The sequence below is a fragment of the Ambystoma mexicanum genome, chromosome 12 (assembly GCF_040938575.1).
Source record: "Ambystoma mexicanum isolate Mex_15411 chromosome 12, UKY_AmexF1_1, whole genome shotgun sequence".
Lineage (NCBI taxonomy): Eukaryota > Metazoa > Chordata > Amphibia > Caudata > Ambystomatidae > Ambystoma > Ambystoma mexicanum.
Window position 1 is genome coordinate 583,451,940 of NC_090936.1, and position 12,722 is coordinate 583,464,661.

At 48.8% G+C, this 12,722-nt stretch overlaps 1 protein-coding gene across 1 annotated transcript in view; it reads right to left on the minus strand.

Moving 5' to 3' along the window:
- LOC138513829 (apolipoprotein L3-like) overlaps positions 1-5,948 on the minus strand; it is a 98,852-nt gene extending 92,904 nt beyond the window's left edge. The window contains exon 1 of the mRNA XM_069628939.1: positions 5,593-5,948. The gene's annotated coding sequence lies outside the window, so the exon portion shown is untranslated. The remainder of the gene's footprint in view (positions 1-5,592) is intronic.
- Positions 5,949-12,722: the final 6,774 nt, after the last annotated feature.

Sequence of the window (12,722 nt, forward strand, 5' to 3'; positions counted from 1 at the left end):
AAGGGGCTACAAGAGGCATTATATTTGATAGGAACTTCGTAAACCATGCAGCTATATCCCATAGAGCACAAGGGGATGTAAGAGGCATTACACAAATCGATGCAAACTATGTAAATACATCCGAGAGAGCACAAGGGGATGAAAGCAGCATTTCACAGAATGACGAACTTTGTAAAGCAGATAAACGCATCCCAAAAGGGATAACAGAGAGAGTACTCAAGTGGATACCAATATTAGGAATCCCCCTGTGTGGAATAGTTCCTGGTCTGTTCAAGTGGACACTAAGCAAAGGAGAGGAAGGGAATCTGGAGAAGCAGTACAATAGGATCTGGAACAAACATGAAAGCGGGGAAGCCCCGCCACCACACAGCAGGATCTGGTACTCAAAGGAAAAATCGGGAAATGCCCATCAGTAAAATATCGAAGGGTGAAGGCCCTCATCAGTGCAGAGATAAGAAGTTGGGGAGACCCAGACTAGAAAAGGAGAAATAAAACCGAAAACCAACGACAAAGCAAACATCTGTTGGGACTAAAAAGTGGTGAAGTCAAGTCTGGCAGGTTAGTAAACCAGACCCGATAAAAGACTGGAAAGGTTAATTTTGTTTAAACAAACAGATGAAAGGATTCCTCCAGAAGATTGGAGGAACTGTTTTACATTCACAAGAGGAAGCACGATCCAAGAAAGGGATTCCTCCCAGGAGTTGGAGGCACAGTGTTTTTTTCGTTGGTCTGAACAAGGAAGCTATAAACATGTAACCAAATATTCTTTGCACAAGAAGTGTGCCTTGGAGTCAACATCCAAAGTGAGAGGGGCCTCCTTCTGGGTGAAGGAGACATCCAGTTTGGTTTGTTAGTTTAAAGTGTAAGGGACGAAAACAGGTTTAGACACAGGACATTGGCCATTTTACCTTACGGACATCCTGAACTGACCCTTTGTATTTTTGTTGAGGTAGGACACCCCCTCATAGTAAGTAGGGCAAGACATGCGTTTCTTTTCCTTTTGTTTGTAAATAAAAGGTCTATGCCCACCACTGTGCCTCAACTGTGTCAAACAAGACTCATACTTCTGCACCATTACAGATCCTAGGTTGCCTCCATTTCTGACGTGCCCTAAACTGCATAGACAGCAAGTCAACATGTTCTATGTCGTGCCACAGACGGCCTTAAGAATACAGAGTCACCAAGTGAGTTCAATGTTTTTTCATTTTTAACAACATACATTGCGCAGTTTATCCACAATTACGATCAAGTTATTCAATGTATTTTAAGCCGCTGTTCAATGTTATGCACCAGGTTGAAGAAGGGGTAGGGAAATAGGCATCTCTCTCTAATCTCATGTGGGCTTTCCCTCCAGATCCCAAGCGTCCCTAAACCGCGCAGTTCTCCACTATGCCATCAGAACATCTACCATCTACGTCTAGCGCGTAAATAAGGTCTAAAAGGAACAGCCTTATTTATCTTGCTCCCTCTGGGAATTTTCCATAGCTGCCCTGTCTGAACACTCCCCCAAGATTGTCAATGTAGGTTGATGAAAAAGTACATATCCTCCGATATAATAAAAGGCCAGGTGTAGGTTTGTCCGATGCAGTCATGCACAATACAGACTGCCCGCTTTGCCTGTTGTCACCGCTATAGGGAGCTGTTGCCTAAGGAAATACACAGTGGTCCCACTGTGTGAATGAAAATCTACTGTAGCTTCCGTATCCCATCACCTATTGTCACTGCTAGAGGGTGCTGTTGCCTTAGGATATACAGTGGTGGTACGGTGTTAAGGAAAACCTAAACAAATTGTTTTCTAGTAACATGAATTACAATCAAATATGCCACATAATGTATCAACACCCTGAAAATGTCTTTCTTTACGCGCTTTGGCCCGTGCACACGGCTTTCTCACTAGTCTCAAATGATCTGGTTCATTGTAACCCTCAGTTGTTGAGTTTCACTCCTCTCCCGGATCCTACCACCTCCTTCCTTTCCTTCACAGGCCCTTTCTCCCTCCATTTTGTTCCTATTTCCCCCTCATCACAGCTCACTACATCCCTCTTCTCATCTATGCTTTACCACACTCTTTCAGCCCATTTCATCCCACTACCTTCACCCCAACAAGCTTTACTCCAGATACTCTACTTCTGCTACCGCCTTGCACTCTCTCCACCCCTTTACACCACTCAGACATTTTCTATTTCACCCCTGCACTTATGCCTTTAGCTTTCATTCATTCTTGCCTTTTACAGAGTCCTTACCTCTCCTCACACCAACTTGTACCACTTGCTACACTGCTACTCCGTCTGTCATCCACCTGGTCTCAGTCCACCTTCACACCTCCTGACCCCACCCTTGCAATATAATGTGGCCCTGCTGGTTCAGGCTTCCTCCTCCCCCTTTCATTGGGTGCAGTGCTCACCTGACTCTAAGAACCACCCTGTACCTGTCTTCCGCCCCCACCCCACAAGGGTTGCATTACAAAAGGTAAGAGGCTTTAAAAACATGTACCCTTTTTCCTGCATAGTTTTGGAAACAGTCACTAATGAAGAAGCAGCTAATAGCTCAGGTATGCTGCATCTCCCTGTGGCCTTCTTCAGGAGGAGTTTTGTTGCCAGATCGGTTTGGGGAGGGCTTGTGTCATTTCCTCTGTGTGCCTGCAGTCTCTCCTCCCTTCCAGTTCATTTTCTGTTGCCCCCACATTCGTCTGGGATGCATCCAAGGTTGGTTGTTTCATTTCTGTTACACATGGAAATTCCTAGTCACTTCTTGGGTCATGCTTGATTCTGTTATCCTGGTTCCTGTCCAGGTTTTCTTAGTTTCCCCTAGTTGCACTCTGGGAGTTGGAGTCCTGCAACAGGCAAGAGACAACCATGGCCAACAAATGTACTGGGCACATTGGGTTACAGCAGGCGTCTGCAACCTTTGACTCTACAGATGCGTTGGACTACAACTCCCATCAACCCTGCCACCATAGTCAATGGATGGGATCATGGAATTTGTAGTCCAACACATCTGGAGTCCCACAGGTTGCAGACCCCTGGGATATAGAGAGTGGTACCACTGATGACATTTGTTTCGCGGAGGGTTAAGCGTTCTCAGGACTGCCCTCTCCGTTGACAAAGTCATGAACTGTACACTGTCACAATATCAACTTTACGTAATCCCACCTTCCCAGCCAACAGCCAGAGAGTTTCATTCTGGGAATTTAAGGGATATCTTCTACTAGAAAGAAGAGTACTAGTGGCAAATAAAGAGGAGTTCATGTTCAAGAACATACTTAAAAACCATTTTATTAGGGTAAAGAGCCCAAATATTGTTTTAAAGGAGATTATGCAATCCAAATGAACCTCATCATTAGTAGGGATGTCACTTTGCTACTGGGCCTCAAAGTTTGGGACTCCTTCACCTTATATCTGAAGGCCTTTCGCTGGTTACCCATAGAATCCTGCATTCCATTCAAAGTCATTTGCGTGACCCACCACAGATGGGCCCTGAGCTGATTGGGCTAAGAGCCCGCCTCAACCTGTACTTTACCAGCATATGGTTGCCCCACCAACTGAGGAAGGCTATAATAAATATTCGAAACTAGCCTGGAAGCAACATACGCAATGTACGCAGCCGGGGGGGGGGGGGGGGGGTGTTACAGGCAGGGTGCGAGATGACACTTATGGTATCTGTCATTGTTGTCTCCAAGTCACCAGAATTGCTTTGTGCACTGTTCATGTGTTATTCTTATTGGTAATTAGGAATCTTGTGCGCCAGGTACTTAACTGATTGTTTGACTGCACTGCACTCCCTCTCCACCTCCCCAATTGTTGACCCCACAGCGCCCTGCTGAGCTTTCAAATTACTTTGTGATTTGAATAAATACAAAACACCAATAAAATTTTAAAAAAATTAGTAACACGTGATCAAGGAGTCATTTGTAGCCCTATTATAAAACCAGGTTTTCTAACATGAATACAATAACATTCACGAAATATCATACCAAGGCATACAATAAGCAGTGTCACATAGTAAACCTACAGAATTGCATGGCAAATTGCTAATTAAATTGACAATAGTGTAGCACAGGTGGCTGTTTAAATTACCTTGTTCAATTAATGCGCAACTCACCCTGTATTCCTCTCTTGCGCTCAGGGCTCTATCCACCCCACTTTCTCTATTCACTACAAGATCAAAGGGCTAATGGAGAGAGAGTGCATCCGGAGGGAGTGCTAGCCAACAAACAGTTTTTTTCTCCAAATCATTGCAAACCAGAATTAATCAGGATGATACTTTTACTAATCTAACAATATCCAATGCTTGTTAACTGAAGTGCTGGGGACGGGGTTGGTATTTATGACCTACCAATGGGGAGAGCAAGAGTGGTCCTAGAAGCATGAAACGTAATCACTGGGACGAGAAAGAGGCCTTGAAGCAGGGGCGTTGCTAGGGGGGGGGGGGGCTAAGGGGGCTATAGCCCCTGATCTTTTGGTTGTAGCCCCGGATAGAATCTCAGGAGCTACAGCCAAAAGACTAGCTAGCCCCCAGTCCAAAAAGTTCCGACATCAGCTTAGCCCCGGGTCGTTTCCAGACCTAGCAACTCCCCTGCCTTGAAGTAATGCCAGAGGGTGGAAAATCGGTTTGAAGCCATTTAAGTGGGTTACCCCAGGTACACATAGATCCAGATGTGTGAAACGTGCCTCTATATATGTACATCCTGGAAGGTCTGGCTCCGCATTTCATTCTTCTGCAGCCCATTGGTACCATTGATTTTGGAAATAATATCGGCCGTTTACAATGCTGTGAGGCAACAAAACGGTGGTTGAAAACAGCAGTCACTATCATTAAAAAAACATCATTGAAGAGCATTGTGGGAGGTACAGAGATGGGTATGGAGAACTAGACTGCTTCGCGATTGGAAACTAAAACTAACATGAACAAAAGTGGACATTAATTCACTCACTATACAAAAACAACCGTGGGGGGGAGGGGGGACACAAAACAAAATGCAACACGAAAAGGGGGAGAGAATGGTTCCTCGGAAGTGATAAAGAAGCTCTCCGGCATTGCAAACTCTGGGCCGTATTTCTGGGCACTAGGTACCTTCAAAGCGCTCCATGAAATCAGCGCCCGGGTGCTCAGGTAAACAAACGATAGATGAGTTCTTCAAATCGGACACTTCAAAACTCTGCATCTACCTGACTCAGCATTAACGCCGCCTCGGTAACGCACAATTCATAGGAGGCCAAGCACCAGAATAGAAAGTTAAAACGAGGGCTAGAGAAGCACTATAACTTAACGCAGGGCAGCTTGAGACCTCCTGCTGCGCTGCGCGCCCGGCTTCGTGTCTCCGAGCGCACTGGTCCTCCATTAGAACAGATACACAAGAACAGGACAACACATTCAAGTGAGCATGGAAAAACACCCTACATGGAACAATTTGAGCTGCCCGGAACTACGTGTCCCAGAATGCATGAACGCTTCACTCCACATACAAATGTGAACCACGGCTGTCATTAGACCCATCAGGAGATAACTTGAGCGTTCTGAGTTATCGATGCCTCCCCCGAACTCGACCGCCCCCCAGATCACCCGAATAGTGCGATGCTCGCAGCTGTTTACCTGATCCCGCGGACTCCTAAATTCCCATCTGCTTTCCAGAGTACGTCATCAAACTTCTTGCCGGCCGGTAACGGGTAGGAAAGTTTGGTTTGTCAAAAATTGTCTCTGTGTACAGCTCGTGTGAGACCAAAGGACGTTTGGTATCCAGCACAGAAAGCGAAACTACCGACTGAGCGAGCAGGCGACACACAGTCCAGTTTCCCTGCCCTGGCACTCTCAATCCACACCCCCCAAACGAGGCATGATGGGAAGCCTGTGTTTACGACATGTGCACTTGGGCTGTGCGCCCGTTATTGACCGGAGAAACAAAACATGAGGGAAAGCTGCCAGGCGAGGGCGCTAGATGCACGAAGTCTCCTCCGAGAAGGATCAGCGGATCAAAAAAATCACTAACTGGATTAAAGGAGGACACAGAAAATAATAAATCGAGCTTTAGAGTTGCGCAGGAAAACGTATTTTTTGCAGGTTTGTCCCATGTGCCCTGACCCCGACGGGTTCGGGTTGTGATATGTGTAGGGTGGTCAGAGGTTGTGCTTGCTAGATACTGATATCTGTTGGTACGGAAATTATGCTTCTGCTTATATGGGAACTATTTGAATGCATTTATAAATACCACAATACAAACCACATGACATTTTGGTTTCAATAGCAGCCCACGTGTTCAGCACAGAATATACAGCCAATGACACTAGTGCTCTAGAAATCAATATCGTTTAGCTGGCGGATGCTTTGCTATTCTGTACTCCACTCTGTCAACCTGCTATTAGTCGTTACTCATCGTGGCACTTAGACTGCACTGTTTTTTTTTATCACTCTATTGTATAACAAACGAATTTACCTGTATAACCAAGTGTGATCTGTAACCACATTCTTAGGCCAAACGCCCAGATACATGAGGGTGCGCGATACAAATGCAATGAATAAATTAATACATAAATATGGGGGGCGGAGGGAGACCAGTGGCTGCAAATAGCACTGGACCTGCCTAACCTCCTGGTTTGTCCTGGAGTTTCCGTATTTTCACGTTCTTCGCTGGGTCTCCGGAAAGAGCACGCAATCTCTGGAGACGAGACATTGGCCCAGCTGATGACATTACATATGGGTCCTTAAGTGAAATCACTCAACGTCCTATGGATGAAAAGTCAGACTTCTTAACCCTAGAACAAAAAAGGAACGAAATCATGTTTGGGCCTGGGCCAAGCCACACGGCTACTGCCTAAACAAGATGCAAGAGGCCATGGGAGATGAACACATGTGTATTCTGTTGGAACAACTGCTGATCTCTCTGGATTTACTAATCCTTAATAGAGGGAAGGTGCTAGATTTATTTGACTCACTACCACACTTAAGAATGATATCCTCGCGAAATATTGGGCAAGTAGAATTCTTTGATAATCAACATCTAAACGGAGTTCTCCTTCATATATATTCTAAGCTGTTTAGAAAGCTGGTGTTAGAAGCAGCTTTGCACCCAATGGGCTTTGACGCCTCAGAAGTGGGAAAGCAAGATTTTTTTAGCATTGATAAACACCTTCCCCTTACAAGAGAGTAGTCTGAATGTGGCTTCAATACCATTGATGAGGATAACCTTCTGGCAGGATAACTCAAAATATAATTAGGAAAATAGTTATGTCTAGAGAAGTAATCAACTCAAATCCAAAATGCGATGATAGTTGGTCATGGATTGCAAGAGCCTTGTTGGCCCCTTCTTATAGCTATTAGATTCCCAGAAGCAGGGAGAATCGAGAGATTATCATGGGATCATGGAACACGAGTGGCTTTGTACACCTAGTCTCAAGCGGGGGTATTTTGTTTATGTAGCACAACATTCTGCTATAGGAGACCTGGTTATTGGTCCCTCCAATTTTTGACAGACTCTCCATATTGTTAAACCCTGCATTAAAAGGAGCTAAAGGGCGCCCCTCATCTGGGATGTTGATTGTGGCCCACAATAATATAGGAATACAAGTGCAGGAATGGTCATCACCTAACGCCTTCATACAAGCAGTTGAAGTATGCTGGGATAAGAACACATTCCCAGGCTTAAGCACATTTGTGCAAGTAAATATGTATTGAAATCCACCTGCAATCTATTCTCTAAATGTTATGGATGCTTTGATGACCATCATTGATGATTGCTGGGAAGATATCTCAATAACAGGGCTAATTAAAGCAGGAAATTTGAATGTTACAGGTGCAGAGTTGGCTGAGCAGTTCACGAACCAACTCAATGGCTGAATAACGGCGAGAATAAGAGGTGACCCGTGGTCAGTATTTTTGAAGGAGTGGGGATTCTCACGGCTTAACAGCAATGTAAAGGGTGACATCCCTGCAAATCCAACTTGACCAAGGGTCCTACAACAGTCGATTATTGACTATGTTTATGTTTCATCTAATATAGCAACATTAATTAGTTCTTTGAGAGTGATGCCCTCCTCGCATAGTGACCATGCAATATTGAAGATGTCTTGGGCTATTAAAAGTTCTCATTGTAGGAGGGAAAGATATGTGCATAATGGATCAGCCAATAATTGTAAGAATCGACTTAGATTGAATCAAAATGCATTGGCTGATCGAAATGCTCTTATCTTGAACTCCATTGAATGGAAGGATCTATCGGCCTATTCCGCTCAGGAGTCGTATGTCCTGTTGTGTACGTAGTACACGAAGTGCGCATGCGCGGCCCGCCGGGGTCTGCGCATGCGCGCTGAGTTAATAAAGGCGGTGCCCGGGCAGTTCGCGCCGGAGCACCGGAACACACAGACGTCTCCGGCGTGCGTTCTTGCGCGCCCGCCCGCGCGCGCTGGTACTCAGACCCTGGGGGGCCCGCACGCCATCACTGGGCTTACCCAGGTCCCAACACTGGCGACGAGGAGGTACGGATCACATCCCAGCTCCGACAGCCTCCGAGAGACGGAAAGCTCTTCCGTATCACGGACCCGCGGAGTGCCGGCGGCCATTTTGTTTTCGCTCGCTCCTCTCTTCACACACAGCTGCAGTGGTTGCGGCCCGAGAGGGTGCTCGTGCGCCACCTGCCAGCTGTGTTTTGGGGAATACAACATAATTTTTGGAACTCCCACAGTCCTGCAGGCGCAGGGCTGTGGCATTAAAGAAGAAAGAAGTGGGTTTCTACACCCCAGCACTACTACAAGCCCGGGACAAGACGCCCATCATAGACAACTGTGAGTACGTGACGCAGAAATGGGCGAAGAGACTGATGATGAAGGTGCCGTAGCCCCAATCCCGCGCAGATCTCGCAGCTCCCTAGCCCCCATGCCTGAATTCGATACTACTGGCCTCACTTCCAAACTGGGCCCGAAGTGGCTGCTGTGGGTCAAGAGGCTAGATATGTTCTTCAGGGCATCTGGGGTGAACGATGATGACACCAAGATCGCCACTATGATCTACTCGGCAGGCGCGGAAGTCCACAAACTCTACGATTCCCTCGTCATCCCCGTGGTCACGTATGACGCAGTCAAACAGGCACTCAAAGACCATTTTCTCCCCATGGCAAATGTGGATTTTGATAGATTTGTCATGGGCGCCGAAAGGCAACTAGACGACGAAGCCCTAGACAAATTCTGTGCCCGTCTGAGGCACCTAGCGACCTCTTGCAGATGGGTCGATGAGGAAGAAATGGTCCGCAACCAGCTATTGCAGGGGTGCAGCTCCGGCAAACTTAGAAGGCAAGTACTGAGAGAACCTGGTCTGACCCTCCAGCAAATTTTGGACCTGGGAAGAGCACATGAGCTGGCAGAAGCCAGAGGTGCGAAAATGGACGCTGCCACGCGACCGAAGAATGATGAAGACGCATTTGCTGTGGGATGTTCAGCAACAGGAAGGTCAAAATGGGCGCCGAGAAGGCCTGGTGCCCCGCCCACACTAGACAATGCCTCATCTTGCTCCTACTGTGGATACGACCTTCCCCACGGAGGAGAATGCCCAGCTAAGTCGAGAACATGCGGCCGGTGTGGCACACCAGGGCACTATGCAAGGATGTGCCGGGCTGCCGCCCCTGTAGCGGCAGGAAGAGGACCGGAGAGAGTGGGACGTGGAGGCGCTCGCAGAGTGAGAGGCATCTCATCGATCAATCAGGGTCTGCAGGACCTGGACATCGCAGAAGAGGAGGAGGAGGAGGAAGAGATCTTCTTCATCTCCAGCATTGTGAAAGGTCCTGGCACGAGACGCCAACCCACATGCACTGTTAACATCGATAACGTCCCCACCCCCATTCTCATAGATACTGGGGCTTCGGTCTGTGTGCTGGCCACCAAACATTATGAAGCCCTGCCAGGCCCACCGGAGCTGTCAGCGTCCATGGCGCGAATATATGCCTTCGGAGGGGAAACACCTTTACCCATCCAAGGTGTGTTTGTAGCCCCGGTTTCTCATGGACAGAACACTATCAAAGCAAGGTTCTTTGTCACCAGCGTCAGCCCACATTCCCTGTTGAGCTGTGCGGCATCAGAAGCACTCGACATCGTCCACTTCTCGTTCGGAGTATACCATGCCGATCTGAAAAGCATGCTACACAGATTTGAAACTCTCTTCAAGGGCATTGGAAAGCTGAAAGCAGAGCCCATACGCTTACATATCGACAAGTCCGTGAGGCCGACGGCCCTCAAACATCGCCGGATTCCTTTCCACCTGAGAGCCCAAGTGGAGGAGGAATTGCAGCAGCTGGTCGACCGGGACATCATTGAAAGAGTGGAAGGCCCCACCCCTTGGGTTTCGCCTATCGTAGTGGCCCCAAAGCCGAAGCAACCGGGGGCAGTACGCATTTGCGTGGACATGAGACTCCCAAATGCTGCCATCAAAAGGGAGCGTCACCTCACACCCACTCTAGACGACATCGTCGGAGAACTCCAAGGTGCCAAAGTCTTCTCTAAACTGGACCTCAGGTCTGGGTATCACCAGCTAGAGTTACACCCTAAGTCGAGGTACATTACGACATTCACTACTCACGAGGGGCTGTACCAGTACAAGAGACTAAACTTCGGAATATCGTCCGCAGCGGAAGTTTTCCAAAACGCCATCAGAGGAGCCCTGTCCGGACTGAAAGGAGTCATAAACATGTCCGACGACATCTTAGTCTTTGCCAGGTCGGAAATTGAACATCTTAAACGGCTAGAGAACACTTTTGAGAGGCTACAGGCGGTGGGTTTAACCCTGCACCAAGAAAAGTGCGAATTCCTAAAAGACCGACTAGAATTCTTTGGGTTCACCTTCCATGCTGGGGGCATATCCCCGGACCCTGGGAAAGTGAAGGACATTAGAGATGCACCTCCACCCACATCACCGGCAGAAGTTCGGAGCTTCTTAGGGATGGTCAACTACTGCGGCCGTTTTATCAAGGACTTAGCCTCTCTGTCGGAACCTCTGAGGGCACTCACCAGGAACGACGTAGCTGTTATAAGAGGCGTCACGAGATCGCTGGTTACCTTTTCTTCCTGGGGAGCGAGGGGATGAGGCTGCCAGTCTGTCGATGGATCTTCGCAAAGATGAAAGAGCAACGCGGGGAACCGACCCAACACCCTCCTGACAATAAATGACAGGATTGAGCTGAACCAGCTCCCAACGTCACGGGTAGCACTTCTCTGTATTTGCGTGACGTCAGGACAGTGTAAACACTGACAGAGAAGGCCAGGTGAAGTCCACTTCGGTACCAGCAGTTCGAGGGACAGATCTTCGGTAATTCCTCGGTGGTAGTAATGGCACAGATACCGGCAGGGCACAAGACCAGCAGAAAGGAAATGGGGAGGCAGACCATTCAAGGAGGAAAGGAAGAGTAGGGGAAGAGAACGAACACCCCAGGACCGGACCCCTTCCCAACCAAGGAATGGTGCAGGGCTAGAGAGGAACCCAGGCAGGGACCTACCTTACCCCAAAGACCAAGTACCAGACTGGAACCCAAAAGGGCAAGTAACAAGGCAGGGCAGGGCAAAAGGAACAAGGCAAAGGATAAGGAGCACTGGGCTAGCACGAGGTAGAAACAGGAACAGGACAGGAGCAGAACAGAGATTCAGGCAAGTAGGGCTCCTGGAGCGCAAACACGGAACAAACCGCGTTGAGACGCGTTGTGTCCGGGTCTGCAACGGCTATTTATAGCCTGGGACCAAAGTGAGGCTTGGAACGCAAGCCGCTGTCACTGCGCATGCGCGAAACGTCGGATACTGACGTTCCGCGCATGCGCAGGACATTCAAGATGGCCGCGCCCAGGGAGCCGGGAGCCCGGACCGCGGTACGCCGAAGAGAAAGGCGCCAACGCGGATACAATCTCCAGGAGGGAGACCGCCGTAGCTGAGGACCCCGACCCCCAGAACAGGCGAGTGGCGCGCGCCGCGTGACAGTAGCCTGGCAGTGGACTGAGAATGAACAACGATCCTTCAAGGCCATCAAAGAAGCCCTGTCAGAGGAGGAAACAATGGCCTATTTCAATCCCAGCCGGGAATCGGAGATTGTGGTCGATGCCAGCCCGGTGGGACTGGGGGCAGTCCTCATGCAGGCAGACGAACTAGGGGTCATGAGGCCCATAGCATATGCCAGCAAAGCCCTCACCAACACGGAGAGAAGATATTCCCAGATAGAAAGGGAGGCCCTCGCCATCCTGTGGGGGTGCAAACACTTCAGAATCTACATCCTCGGCAAACCTGTCGTCGTGATAACGGACCATAAACCCCTGATTCCTATTTTGTCAGGAACATCATCCATGCCGCCACCCCGCATCGAGAGATGGATGCTATCCCTCATGGAATACGGCGTCAAGCTAGTATACCGCCCAGGTACACACAACCCAGCCGACTATCTTTCTCGTCATCCAGGCACAAGGGAGGCCCAGAGTCCCGCGGAGATGACTGACACTGGGGACGCCGTACACCTCGTCATTGAATCGGCCCTGCCCGTGGCCTTATTGAGACAGGACATTGCGGACGACTCGAACTCCGACGAGGCGTTCCTGAGGATGAAAAGGGCGGTGGCCACAGGAGAGTGGCGGGACATCCTTTTGAACAACGCCAGGAGGAACCCGGAGGTGCAAAGGGACTGCAACTGCCGTGGAAAGTTCGACACGAGCTCTCGGTGTCCACGGACGGTCTGTTGCTGCGAGGGCACCAGATCGTGATACCCAGGTC